Source organism: Nesoenas mayeri, assembly GCF_963082525.1.
Source record: "Nesoenas mayeri genome assembly, chromosome: 2".
Taxonomy (NCBI): domain Eukaryota; kingdom Metazoa; phylum Chordata; class Aves; order Columbiformes; family Columbidae; genus Nesoenas; species Nesoenas mayeri.
In genome coordinates, this window is record NC_137543.1 from 66,201,813 (window position 1) to 66,216,805 (window position 14,993).

Genomic DNA, 14,993 nt, shown 5'->3' on the forward strand with positions numbered 1-14,993 from the left:
CTGATCTTGTTTAAGCACTGAGTAGATGCACCAACCTCTGTGTGCATATTCAGCTGACCTGAAGGCAGCCACATGAATATATCCCTGAAGGAAGGCTCTAGTCTCTTTGCACACAAGTGATAACCCTTTTTCTAATAAAAGGAAAAGACACTTTGTTGCTGAAATTGATGCCTTTATGAGAACCTTAATTATATTGCCATTATCTCCTATTACTCAAGCAAGTTATTTCTATTTATAAACAGCAATGTGAAACTCAGTTCCTCAGATACAGATGAAGGTAGACCACTGCAAAGCCTAGGAAAACAGGGTAGGACACACACCACAAATCTCTTTTGTTTGCCGCACTCTGTTTAGAAGTCTCTTGTAATCACATCTTGTCTCCTTAAGTTTATAGTGATGCTCAGATCCATCCACACCCCAGTGCAGGACAGTCATCAAAGAACAGAAGGCGAACAAGTTTTGACACATTTTAGCTTTCAACACCCTCACAAGACCATGTTATAAAAGAAACCATGTTTCGCAGTCAAGGATTATCGGTTCAAGTCCATATTATATTAAGGCTCATAATAAGCACTTTACATAACAGTAAACTAGAGGGAATTTGGCACAGATCTAATACTGCCAGTCAGAGGTCAGACAGGGAACCCAGGTGGCAAGGGAACTGGATGCCAAACATTCACCAAATGGATCCAAGACAAATGCAGCACCCTGTAGCTGAAAAGGTTTTTCATGTTTGAGTCATGTATCTTACTTCTGACTCATTTTTATGCCCCACTGCAATTCCCAGTTCCTACTTCTCCACTACTGTACATCCATCCCCATTCTCATTCCCCCAGCAGAAGTGATCATAAGCCTATTAGTAATGCATACCAACATTAGTTATTTCACTTGAAAATGCCCAAAAATTCTCTTTTCATTCTCCTCTCCAGAGTATAAATTTCCTTTTATGTATGGAGGAAAGGACATTTCAAGTTTGTTTTGAAAGTGTTAGGGCAGAAGCTTACTTTTGATTTAACATGAATTTTACACTTGGAAAAATCTGAGCATACACTTCTGATGCTAGCCCTCTACCAGCATAAATCTGTCCCATAACTATAGATTAATATTCCTACCATGAAAATAAGAATAGCCAGAGAATTTAGGTACCGAAACAACAGATTAAGGGCTATATCTAGTTAAAAGAAATAAATTTACTGAAGCTGGATCACACAGAGTTGCTTCAGAAAGAGAGGCAAAGAAGATGTCTCCCATTATTGTCACTTGTCACAAAAAGAATACTTAAAATTGTAATGATCAGATTTTTTTATTTTAAAGAAAAGATTAATTTAATTATCACCTTGTATTTTCACCTTGTACTGTGTTATTATACAAGATAACACAATTAAACAGCTTTATTCAGTTGAGGATGTAATTTAGAGTGGGGTTTTTTACATGTTTTCTCAATAAGATTAAGATCAGCTCATTGCTCATTTGGATTAAAACATCTTGATTTACAAAACTGAAAAAATGGTCTTCAGTTCACTCACAGAAAGCAGTTCTGAGGTTATATTGTGACTAAAGTCCATGGCAACAGCAATGAATTGGCATTAGGTAACAAAATGGAAGAGGGACAAAGTTCTTTTGTACATTAAAACTATAGTGTCCAGTTAAATACTGACAAGTGTACAGAGATGAGATAATTAACAGCTCTTCGTTCTCTTTTTGGTCTCTAAATTACAACCTTCTTCCTCAGGCTGGCACACTGTTAAGGGTCATTTTGTTCCTGCAGCAAGTTAGACATCTGACACAGCATTACTTAGTGGTGTCATTTATAACAACTCGAAACACTATAGATGGAAAAATGACCCAGGCCAGTTGCTGTCAGTTAAAATGCAAAACTACACAGTTTTAAGACAAAAAAAAGTTGTTGCAATCTTAAAAATAACTGAAACGAGGAATGAAACTAAGGGCTTTCACATAGTTGAAATGGGGGATTTGCAGATAGACTCTTAAGTCTTTAACCCAAATTTTCAGAGTATTAGAGATTATTATTACCTCTGCATCTCCAAATTGACATATATAAGAGGACTCTGACCATCAGTAGACCAGAGCTTTATATATTACCAAAAAAATTGTCCCCTAATCCCTGACAATTTACAAACTAACAGAAATCAAATTAAACTATTTTTAGAAATGCAAACCTTACATTTCTAAGTCACACTCCTTTCCCAGTTCCTATGCTCAGCATTTGAAATCTGCAAGTCTCTGGTTCCACATATACCACACCCAATATCACTCTATCTGTCTCTATCTGCCTTTCATTTAAGTTTTCTCGTCACTCTATTGTGTTTCTGTTCCAAATAATGTGAATTTTAGTTTCCTGAAGACATGCTACCATGGGCAAATAACCTTAGAGCAGAGGTGCTGTTTGAGGTAGACACTGAGAGCATTAAACCTATTAGACATCAGATTATTGGACACACACACACGTATATATATATATATATATAAGATTTAGGACAGTCTCCTGATTATAGTTGCACTGACAGATGTGATTCGCTCCCTGTTAATACATTAAGTTATGCTGCAGAGTTTAAATCTGCCCTTAGGATTTCGACTCTTTCAACTAATTCTTCCTATTGGTGAAGTAAAATTAAGCAGAGAGCCATAGTGTGCTTCTTGTACAGCTATAAGAAACCTAGTATTTCCTTCTTCTCTTTACCTCCTAAATGAATGCAAGAAAGCAAACGTTGCATAAGAAAGATATTAAGAGAGTAATTTGATTCTCCCATTGTTTTGAAGGAGAAAATGGGCCATGAGGGGCAGACCACCCAGGCAACTAACTCCCTTGGGACTGACGATCAGGATTCTCCTACTTTGAAGACAAACACATGCCCTGCAGCAAAGGGCTGCACAGCATATGGACAAGCTGGCTATTATCAATTCAACTTGCAGAATAACAGTCTATCTTGATCAGCCTTGCCTTTGTGCTGGGACTATGAATACTTGCTTAATAGCTCATGACTTGCACTCAGGCTGACTACTTAAACCTGCTCAGACTGGGCTTAGCAGGATGCAAACACAATTCTTACTACAACAGACACCATAACTAGCCCAGAGCTAACAACTGGACTATATAACATACCTGTACATGTTCCATATGTAGGTGAAACGTAATTTACTCAGTCTGCAAAATCTACAGAGAAACCCAACAGTCAGACATGGGATACTGCCTCTATTTAAGCACGCTAAAAAAAGCTTTTCTTTCTAAGTGACTTCAGGGTTTCTCCTTGTGCCTTGAGACTCATTACCCAAGGAGTTTTGTGTCACTCACAGGTAGGTGTACATTACTTTTTTATTTTAAAAGTGGCTTATGGAGATGAGATAGCAATTCTATATATCAGTTACGTTCTTCCTTGAGTAACAATATTGTTAACAGGTCGGCTTTGCAGAAGGAAATAATAGGTTCTTTCAGTAATCACAATAATTGGTTGCCTTCATCAACACATATTCATCCACATTCCTGCAGCTTAGGGTCTCCCTAAGCACAAAGGAGCACAATGACTGAGGGTAAAGATGGTTTGGGGTTTTGTTTTGTCAGTTTTGAGTTTTATCCGTTAATCTTTCAGCCAACATCAGCCTGGGCTCCACCACGCAGACCAACACCCACCTTGCACTAGGCAAAACAGTGGAGAAGACACTCATACTGATTTTCTGCCATACCATGTAATGTGAGGTGTGAGCTTCCTTAACAAACTGAACGACCTTATTTCATCTATTTCAATAGTCTAGCTATTCACTAAAATATTACAAAATTATGGAATAACATAATGAAGCACTAAAATTTAGCAGAGCCTAGACTTATCCTTACAAATGCATAAAGCAGAAATACAAACTTCAATTTGGAGATCAATGGTTGGAAATAGAAGAAAAAATATTTGAATTTAACCACTAATCACATTTAGGTGTGAGAACAACAAATGCAATTTTAAAAATTATCTACCAAACAGTTTCCAGACACCGATGGTAACCCAAGAAGGACTACCATGTGTACCTCAAATCATAACATTCAAAAATGATTAATTCATTTTGTAGTAGATTCAGAGAAAGGCTTCTAAAATAATAATGGGAATGGAAAGCCTATCTTAGGGGAAGGCTAAATGAGCTTGACTTATTCATCCCACAAAATACAAGGTGCAGAGAGTAGTCCTGTTTCTTTGCCAGCTACATCAAGGTTGAATTAAATGAGATTAGGAACTTAAACTCCTGATAATTTTTATTACCACAATCTGTTTTGAGCATCTTGAATATTCCATCTTCAAAGAGATCTCAACTAATGATTTTCATTGTAACCCTGAAGATGGGAAATAATACTTTCCCTTTTATACAAAAAAATCTAAAATATCTTTCAGAGTATAATGATACATCATGCAGATCAGATCTGGTCCAATATGTGAAGAGCATCACACTTTCATATATAGTAACTAAAATAATTCTGAATCATGTCAAGCTGAAACCTAAAGTCAAAGACATTCATGGAGACTAATATGCCTGACAAGGAGGAGGCATGAAATTGAATAATTTGAGACTGCGGAGACAACATTGGAACATAATTGGTTTATATTTACACTACTAAAATACTAGATAAATGCTGAATTTTAAACTGATTCATTTAATTTTAAAGCATCACTTATTAGAAGACTATGTCCATTATCCAGAAAAGCAATTTGTATACTTAAGTGATTTGTATGATTCAAATACATGAAGATTGAAACTGTTTCTTCCCAAAGAGAGTAAGTGCAATATACTGCAAACAAGAAAAGCCTCCAAATAGCTCAGCCATCCCTTCTGTACAAAATATAACTATTTATTAATTGAGAATTTTTAGTGGATGTTTTCCATATGGAGATCATACAGATTAATTACATAGGTACAACATTAGCATTTAATTCATTTTACACTTGCTACAGTTGTCACATATATGTTTCCACAAGACATGTTTTTATGGACACTGAAATCTCTTTGAGGGATGGAATATTTCTCTTGTCTTCTGGTAATATTCTACTTCTAGAAAAATCTCATTTATGTCACAAGTTATAATCACAGAATTGGTTGGCTGAATAGATATGCTGTCATTATATAGCGCACATTCCTCCTACAAAGTGAGCTAATATTTATGAATGATTTCAGAAGAATTTGTAAATAGAAGGGGTCTTTCCCTAACACTTCATCCTGGGGAATGACATACGCAAGTTTTCTATCACAAAGCAGCTTCATAGAAGTATTTATTAATGAAGCACTGACATGACAGTTCTTGCAGAAGCAAACTCACGTTCTGTTTTAAATGCAGAACGACCTGGTATAGACCTGATACTGGTTCTTTACATATGCAGCAAAAAACCTTATAATGTTTCATGCTCATATCAAAGTATGGCTGCAGTATAAATCACAGAAACAATTTCACTCACTGGAAAATTCATTAAAAAACAACCCTGCAGTTGTTGTAGCTTACAGTTTAATGAATTGGTTCTTTTCCTTTAATTTAAAATCAAGCATGAGATACATAATAAAATGGAGATGGTTATACATGTTATTGCTGCTTTAAGGTTAAGAAATAAATATGCAAATAAGGAATTTCAAATTTCTTCAGAGACCATGCAAACAGGCACGATTTATAAACATGAAAGCAAGTCAGCCTTGGTGAAAACTCATGCAGCTCCACTGACATTCTTAGTAATATGTATTTTTAGAAACACATTTCTACCACTTCTGTTAACACTTTGGGATCCGTACATTACAAATGCACCTGTTTCCATATTCATTATTTCCTAAATTCAGCCCTATCAACAGTTTTCAACATGTTCCTTATTTTCATGAATTACCTAGAGCTGCTAGTTGTGACTCTTCCTTCCACTTCCTGATGAATTTTAAATTTGCCACTATTTCAATGTGATTGATTTTTCTTTTAGTGTTATTTCTCCCTTCTCCATACTGTTCCGTGCTTATTATATTATTTACAGGTTCTGGTTTAGCGCTGTGACTGAAATCCAGAAAGGATCCTCTCATTCCCAAAACCAGCAAAGTCCGAATCCTGCCCTGGGGATCATTCTGTCACTCCTAGCACACGTGTTAGCACAGGGTCTGCTCTAGACTGACTGCATTAAACATGGAGAGGATTTGCCTTAGATGTAGCCAACAACCACAATGAGGAAAAGCATTGGTTTCGTCCTCAGGCACTGAATTCTAAAGCTGCAAGAAACACATCTTGTTCTTTGTTGTATTTTTTTCACCTGGTTTTGGTTTTTTGTTTGTTTGGGGCTTTCTGTTTATTTCTGTTGTTGGTTTGATGGTTTTGGTTTTTTGGTTTGTTTGTTGGGGATTTTTGTTGTTTTGTTGTGGGTTTTTTTCACTTCTTGAGTGACTTCCTAAACATAGTTGTTGTTTTAAGCCTGAATCTCCAGTAAATCATCCTCTCCTTCTATCCATCATTGTCCTTTCATAAACCTTCACCTCTCTGAAGGGCTATTTTTAGATTGGATGAAAACTAATGGCCCAGTAAGAGTCAGATGCAACCTAGAGCGCTCTGACTGGAGAGAGCGCAGAGAAGGGCAATGAAGCTGGTGAGGAGCCTGGAGCACAAGTCTGATGAGGAGCAGCTGAGGGAACTGGGGCTGTTTAGCCTGGAGAAAAGGAGGCTGAGGGGAGACCTGATCGCTGTCTGCAACTACCTGAAAGCAGGTTGTAGCATGGAGGGGGTTGGTAACACCCTCCCAAGTAACAAGTGATAGGACAAGAGGAAATGGCCTCAAGTTGTACCAGGGGAGGTTTAGATTGGATATTAGGAAAAAATTCTTCAGGGAAAGGGTTGTGAAACACTGGAACAGGCTGTTTATGGAAGTGGTGGAGTCACCATCCCTGGAGGTGTTTAAAAGGTGTTTAGAGGAGGTTCTTAGGGACGTGGTTTAGTGCTAGAGTTAGGTTATGGTTGGACTCTATGATCCTGAGGGTCTCTTCCAATTGAAATGATTCTATGATTCTAACTTGTGAGGTGATCCAGCACCACAAGCTCAGTCACCTACCAAGGGGTCAGCAGATGGGCGCTGTCTGGCCACAAAAACTCGACATGAGCCACAGCTGCCTCTTGCCAAGGCATTAGGGAACACAAGGAAGCTGGCAGCGCTATAAAGGCTGAACAAAATCGCAGTGGACATAAAGGAAGCTTGAAATTATATTTATCACAGTGAATGTAAAGATCAGACAGAGGGACAGACAACCCAAATCTCCAGGACACTAGGACTCTTTTCTGAGTGAATTTTACACATTTAATGAAAAGTGCACTGTGGCTACTCTTTTTCTCTGCAATTATGTTATCAGTTACTGAATACCAGGGTCTTTTTTTTCTGGGAAAAAATAAAAAATCCAGGGAAATTTAAGATATCTTTGAGTACTTACTGTGCTTTTCCCATTATTTGCACTACAACTAGCTTACTAGCATCAAAATCCTGGACTGTAATATCTGGTTTTAAAAAGTGATAAAATAGAAAAATCACAGCTTTGCACTTCCAATCAGACACACCTTTGAGTGTGGAAGGTGAAATCAACTTCTCTCTTAATTGATTCTGTGGAATCTCTTAAAACAGAAATATGGAGATGAAAATAACCATGGTGGGCGGCTGAGAAGCCTCCATGAAATTTTCCAAGTTTCCTTGCTGTGAATCAGCACAAAGTTAGAATCTACAAAGCCAACATCCCATCTAAAAAAAACCTAGTTATTATGATCCAGTATGAAATTCCTCCCAGTTGCATTCCTAGCCCTTCTTCTTATAACTTTGCAGATAGTAAGTCAACAACCCTTAACACTATTTCCAAACCAGCCTGGCCATTCTGTGCCAGTCAAATACAACACTGAGTAAACGCGGACTTTTTCACCACATATTAACATTTAATTCATGATTTTCTGGAAATTAAAACTGGAAAGCAGCTTAGCTTGTCTCTGTTGTCAAAGCCTACTTAAAGCAAGCAAAGTTTAAGGACGATGAGAACTTCATCTTAAATGCTATCATACCCTGAGAGAGTAATGGTTATATAGAAGTGACATGTCAATTTAAGGTATTTGTAAAGACTGCTGGAGAGGAGGTCACAAAGTATTTCCTCTCCTTCTTAGTCGTACACTCACAGTTTTAATTCCCATAGTGCTTCAAAGTCCTCCAAAATCCAGACCTCCTTGAAAGCATGCATAATCAACTGAGACTGCACAACAATCAAGACCATTCAGTGACAGATTATCAAACTGCTGAACATCACAATAAAAATATACAAGATAAACACAGACTGAGCTCTGCCTGAGATTTAGCGATTGCAGATACCAGTCAGTATATTCACTCCAGAGCATAACATCTCTGTTCTTTTCTTATAAACTCTGTAGTGGTGACCATTACAAAGGCTGGAAGTGGCAACCTTCACATGTCCCAATTACTCTTTTTCATGCAGACATGAATTTTGTGGAGTATTTGATGACTTAAATTAAGGAAGAGAAGACAAAAAGCAACGATAGTAATAAAACCAAGAGAGAGATTGAAAACAAGCTAGAGACAACCATCACAACTGCAAGGCTTTCAGCAATAAGGTGCTCGCCTGCTGTGGACTCGCAGCAAGGAGCTTTTCTCCTTTCCATCATTCTCTAAAACTGGATAGGTAGTAATTTAAGGACCACAAAAGACTTCTTGGGGACCACCCAACCATCCATCGTCCTTTCCACCTATGATAATTATTTGTACCTCTTCTACTATCTCCACTTTTGCCCAAAGTCCTTAGGTATGTCACAGTCCATGTTGCTTCCTGCATTGATGATTTGATATTAAGTGTTAGCCTAATTCTACATTTTCAGATTTTATGTTGGTTGGGCTAGGGAAGTGGGAGGTCATGTACACACAAACATCTTGGAAACTCCCAGCTACGAACTTTCATGCCCAAAAAGTACCTGGGATGCAGACAAGAAGATCCAATCCTCCAATAGAACTGTTTTGAGTAATGAACATGCCTTTGGCTACACCATCAATCAAGTCATGCTTTGACACAAACAGTCTGCCAAATCTCAAACCTCTCTACTTTGATTAAGGTCATCAAGAAGGCATACCCGTTCCTGAAAGCAAACAGAAAAATCTCTGTTGATAAAGTCTGCAGCTGACAGGAAAGAAAGATTAAAAAAACAGGTGAAGTGCTAATGATAACAGCTCTACACAGCTCTCTGGAGCACAGAGATGGGCTGAAAAATGTGAATTTCAGTACTGCTAGACCAGCTGACTTGCCACATAACCAGGAATACACTCCACACTCAAGGTGGGGCACTATTAAGCTTGCTTTTTCTACAGCTAATAATACCTAGAGCATTAATATTTCAATTACATTATGAATAAATGCTTGGTTTTATTTATACATACACTTATTTTCTTACTTATATGCACTCTCCTTGCCCATAAACAGGATTTTCAGAATAACAGAAGGTCAGACTTTTTCAGCCCCAGTCAACAGTGGCCACTGGGTCCACAGTAGCTGTTTGAGTTGCTAGAGTTGTGGATTTCCATGTTCACCTTTGTGAACCTTAGCTTTGTGGGAAGCACAAGTGGCAAACTCCTGGGAGTTTGCCTTTTAAAGGCAAAAATTTGCCAGTTCTGTACAGGATCTATTAGATGCAGCACATGTGTCTTGCAGATGAAAACGACAAATATGCAGTGCACATTTATGAGTGTATAATACAATTTCATGTAAATGAAAACCAGCCTTTCACATATTCATGGAGTGTCCTTCTGGGCTCCCAGCTGAATAGTAACATCTCATGCCCAGAAACTGGGCCACCTGAGCTGCCACCTGCAAGGGTAAGCCAGGGCAGAGGGCAACCAAAGTCAAAAAGAAAAAGAAGAAATTGAAAATCTGCTGGAATACGGTTGGGTCATACCCCCCACCTCTCCTGCATCTAATTGCAAGAAGAAAGGGACAAAGAAATAGGACTGACTTCAAGTGCAACAGCAAGCACCCAGCCCACAAGCAGCTCTCCCCTGCCACTCAGGTCCAATTCTGGCAGGAGAATATATATATATATATATATGTGTATATATATATATGTATTTTTTTTTTTTAAAGTATATCTATATAACAACACACAAAAATCAAAACAGACATTATTACAGAATAACTTATCAGCATGATAAAAGGGTGGGTATCTTTTGATTATACATTGACAAAAAATGCAAAGAAGCCTCTGATGCAGGTGGTTCACAGTCATCCAGTTTTAGAATATGCATGGAGTACACCCAAAACCAGAAAGGATGTAATGTGCAGATTAGCCTTTTATCCAGGTGTCACAAGCCTCTGAATAATTCCACCTGATGCAACAGAGGCTTACTTCTCATACATGACTTTCTGAATAGCTGACAGTCCCATCAACAGAACCACTGTCATTGTGAGATTGTACAAGCGCAGGCACAGATGCAGTTCTCCAAAACACTCTTATCTATTTGCTTTTTGAGTAAAACAATTTCTTATAAGAACATGCTGGTTTATATATTTCAAGACTCTGAGCAGTCCCTTCCTCCTGCCTGTTACCCAGGGAGACTATATGATGGCACTGTCACCATGGAAACAGTGGACAAACTTAAGATGTTTTCATTGCTGTAGATAAAAGCCATCTGCATTATTTTCTCATTTCTGTTTCTCACACCACCAGCGCCGGCTCCCAAGCCAAGCCATAGCAGCTGTGGTGCTGTGTAGCAGCCAGGAAGCATGGACCGCTCCCAAAGCATCATCCACACCGCATCCCTGCGCCTGCATCTCTGGACACGGGGAACAGGGCAAAAACCACCTACTGGTGATCATAACGTGTGATTGCAGCAGGGTCAACTCAGAAGACATTTTTCTGAAAATTTTCCGACCTCATTCCAATAGGGATAAAGTACCTAACTTGCCTCAATATGCAAAAAAAAGGTTGAAGAGTATTTGTGTAGGTTTATATAGAATCTATTCCAAATCAGATTTTGATTCTTTAACTATGGTTTTGAGTTATCTCAAGAGAACTTTTTTCTTCCCAGTTGATTCCTTTCCATTCCCCCACATTCATTCAAAATGTAGCCCCTTACTATCTCCACAAGCTTTTAAGTTTTACTTCTGAGATCTGACACAAATGTGCTTTACTCTCCTAAAGATACCATCTTCTATACATCGGGAACAGATCTTAGTTACACACATCCTACCTTCCATTAAATAATTTTAATAATAGATATTGCAAAGAAATTCTGACTGTGGGAAACTGCAGCGGGTCTGTGGAATCCTTGTCAGAAAATATGGGGGTAGAGATCAGCCTTGAAGATATTAAGATTTACCCTTGAGAAGGATGGGAGTAAAGGAATAACCGGAGATATGGAGTTGTACCCGTGAGAGAGGAGAGATGTACCCGTGAGAGAGAAGGGGATAGAAGAATAACATGGATGATAGCAAGTTCAACCAATGAGATGTTAGTGCTGTAACTTGTAACCAATAGTGAAAAGACATATGAACTGTCAGAATTGTATAAAAATGCACTTGTAGCAATAAATGGCATCTATTACTTTCATCTTGAAAGAATTTGGTCCATGTCGCTTGTCCGTCTCAACCGTGACATCTGACATAAACAGGGAACTCTGGACTCTTGCCCTGATATAATTTGGGCTTAAATTTATTTGTTCAGCTTTTACTAACACAGCATTTCAAGGCTGGGACCCAGGCTTGAAAATTTGAAGTGGAATAATATTTCTATGCCCTTTTTTTCTGATTCTGGAATCAGCAATCACCATGGAAGGTCTTGTCCTTGGGTATTTGGCATATTGATGCAATCTCTGTGATTATTCAGGTATAGATAATTAGAAATTTAGCAATAATTCTTTTTCACTATACCTGAGGTGAAATTCAGTGAGCACTGTGAAGCTGCACTGTTTCTCTGTGGCTAACAAATATTACATTTTCTCCACAGTAGGCTGAGATGACTGAACACAACCAGGAAGATCTATAAATTAAGCATCAAATTAAGTTTCTGCAGTGTTTTTTCAGACAACAACTAGATGTTCTATTACTTGTAATTTATTTGCTGGAGTTTGGAGTCGCTGTTCTTGCAGGCTTTTTGGGTTTTTTGTTCCTTACTAGTACCAGAACTTCAGTGAGTTCGTGTTTTCCTAGTCATCAAGCCGAATTTGTGACATTGTTACATGAACATACCCTTTCCATGTATTGAAAAACTATATTATTGTAAAAAACCCCACAATGGCACTTCAGTTAAGATGACAGACATCTCAGAAGATGTGTCTTAATTTCAGTAATCATTTGTAATTCTGTTTTTATCTTTCAGTGGGTAGAAGAGTACTGTTTAATGTTACATGCCTGTTACCTGTTCATGCTGTCTGTAGCCTATAAATCCTGTGGCTCCTATCAAAACAACAGTATGAAATAATTTCCTTATTGGATTTTGTTAATATTGGGACTTTTCTACCAAATCAAGACCTGCCTGTAAGTTAAAGATGGTCACAGAGGGGGCAGCTGGTGGTCTGGACAGCAGGACTTCACTGCTTGTTTACAGACAACTCTACCATGAACAACAGTCTCGAAAACAATCCTGCCCCAGGCTGTGATCAGGTCACTTCTTAAGCAACTCTTTAATAAAAGAAATAGACCTTCTTCTCCTCTCACGTTAAGGTTATTTTTCCAAATGCCACATCATTCTCATTGATTTATTTAAAACACTGAAGTCTTTCCAGCTTCTTTGCTGAATGGATAAAACTGAACTGAGTATACCCTTGGAGTAAAGGTCATAATGTTCAGTTAAGAATAGCTATAAATGCTGCTTCATGTTCTCATACAATCGAGAATCACAGATATTTGTTCAGCCATCAAGTGATTCCCAAATCCTTCCTCAAGTTGCTATATCTATCTTCATCATACCCAATTTTTATAACAAATATCCCACTGATGTTGTACACCAAACATGAATACAATTAGCTGTGTTAGCTCAACACTCCGAATTAAAAACAGAAGTAAATTGCTGTTAAATTATTTCAGATCCCAAATTCAAAACGTAACTGCCTTTAAGTTTAAAATTTATTAGACTTTCAAATCACTGAGACAGCCTGTAATCAGTTGACAGCCAGAACTATCTAGCTTCGAGAAAAGTCAATATAAACTCTAGAGAAAAGATAACCGAGACTGGGGAAAAATTATATATTAAAAATATATAGATAGATAGATAGATATGTGGTTTGCAATCTTTCTACTAAGATTTGCCAGTTCTAGATTATTTTATTTAAATACATGGAGGCAAACAAAGGATAAAAGAAAGCTCTAGTGCAATGGAGTGGCATGTTCATTCAGGTAAAGAAACCATCAGTGGCAGACACAGGACATTGTATGTCTTGTGTTTCTTTATCAGCCTCATAGGAACGCAGCATTCAAAAAAATATAGTAACAGGAAAACAGCTGCAAGACATTAGCAAATTTTGGTCACTGTGAGACTTAGTCTCTGTATGCTCCTGAGTGTGTCTCTCTTAAGCAGGCAGAGATCAGAAAGAAGAAAATCAGTCTCCATAACATGTTATAGTCTTTCTTCCAAAAATATTTCCAAAACAGAAACTGTCCTTAAGATCATTCATCCTGTAATGTTATCTATCCAACATTTTTGGTTGATTGTTGTTGGGGTTTTTTATTTGCTTTTTTTCCAAGGTACTCCATAGTAGCTGCAAGCAGGGACATTCATCATCCTTTTTTGTGGACAGGATACCCTAATTATGACCAACCTCACTAATCCAACCTATAAACTTATTAAGTGAATGTAGCCTATACAGGCCACTGTAGGTGGTCATGCCTAATAGGTTTAAATATCTCTTTCCATTTATCTTATCAAAGATGAAATCAAGAAGCATTTTGTCACAATTTGTAAATGTCCTTAGGGAAGAAAAGATTTATATTTAGAGACCAATCTACCAGCCAGAGTTTAATGAAATCCAATGGCTTCATACTTTACACAGAAGTGAAAAAAAAAAAACCAAACCCCTTAAAGCAAAATTAATAAGTACCTTTTCAAATCACTTACAGATATGACAGATTCTCCAACATTATCAGTAGCTGATTTCATAAGAAGCACAACCTAGTTCATGGCCAAGGATAAATGATTACTGGGTAATGTTCCAGGCTTGAATTACACATTCTTTTAGTCTAACAACTTCTCACTTGGGTCTGCACCAAAACAGCCCTACATACAACCATGGAGCATCCTTCATGCCATATAGGTGCTGGGGAAATCCCCGGCTGCTTTCTGAATTCTGCTATCAAATCTACATGATCAGGCATCATATAACTGATTTATTTCAGTCCTTGAAGATGCTTGCAGAAATACACATCAGAACAGACTGCTCTACTGTCCAACACCTCTGTGTCCAAAGTTGCCCATTCTTTCTGAGTATGCTGAGCTATATTCAATCCCTCTTAATCTGTTTGTTTGGCTCACTCCTCTGTGTGGGTAGGAAATAATACAGAGCTTTTCTGGGCTCCCTTATGTACTTTATGGAGCTGTAGCAGACAACACACAAGCTTACGACTCCCTCGGCGCAGTAGAAGTGACATGAAGATTTGAAATTGAAGCATTTGAGATGGGATTTAGTTTATGATTTGAAATTCTGCCTGTCATTTGAAATATAAAATTTTCTCACTCTTCAATAAAAGTTCTCTACCACTGTTGAGGAACAATTTGTTTTACAAAAATTCTTCGGGATACAGGCTAAATCAAGGCAGCTAAATGCTTTCTCTCCAAGTTTGTTTTGCTGCAAGCCAAAGCTGTAACTGGAAGGCTGGCTCTGCAGCAGAGATGTACATTTTGGAAGTTTGATGAGGTGCAGAGCAGGACAGGACAAGCACAGAGGTCAGGGCAAGGAGGTGACAAGAGACCAGTGGGAAGAAGGAATATCTGAGGAACTCTTTAAGAAAGGAGAGGTAAACCTGGC

At 38.0% G+C, this 14,993-nt stretch overlaps 1 protein-coding gene across 1 annotated transcript in view; it reads right to left on the reverse strand.

Moving 5' to 3' along the window:
• The window catches only part of GABBR2 (gamma-aminobutyric acid type B receptor subunit 2), a gene marked incomplete at both ends in the record, with an annotated part of 486,339 nt that overhangs the window by 409,361 nt on the left and 61,985 nt on the right, over positions 1–14,993 (reverse strand). The gene's annotated exons all lie outside the window — the stretch shown is intronic.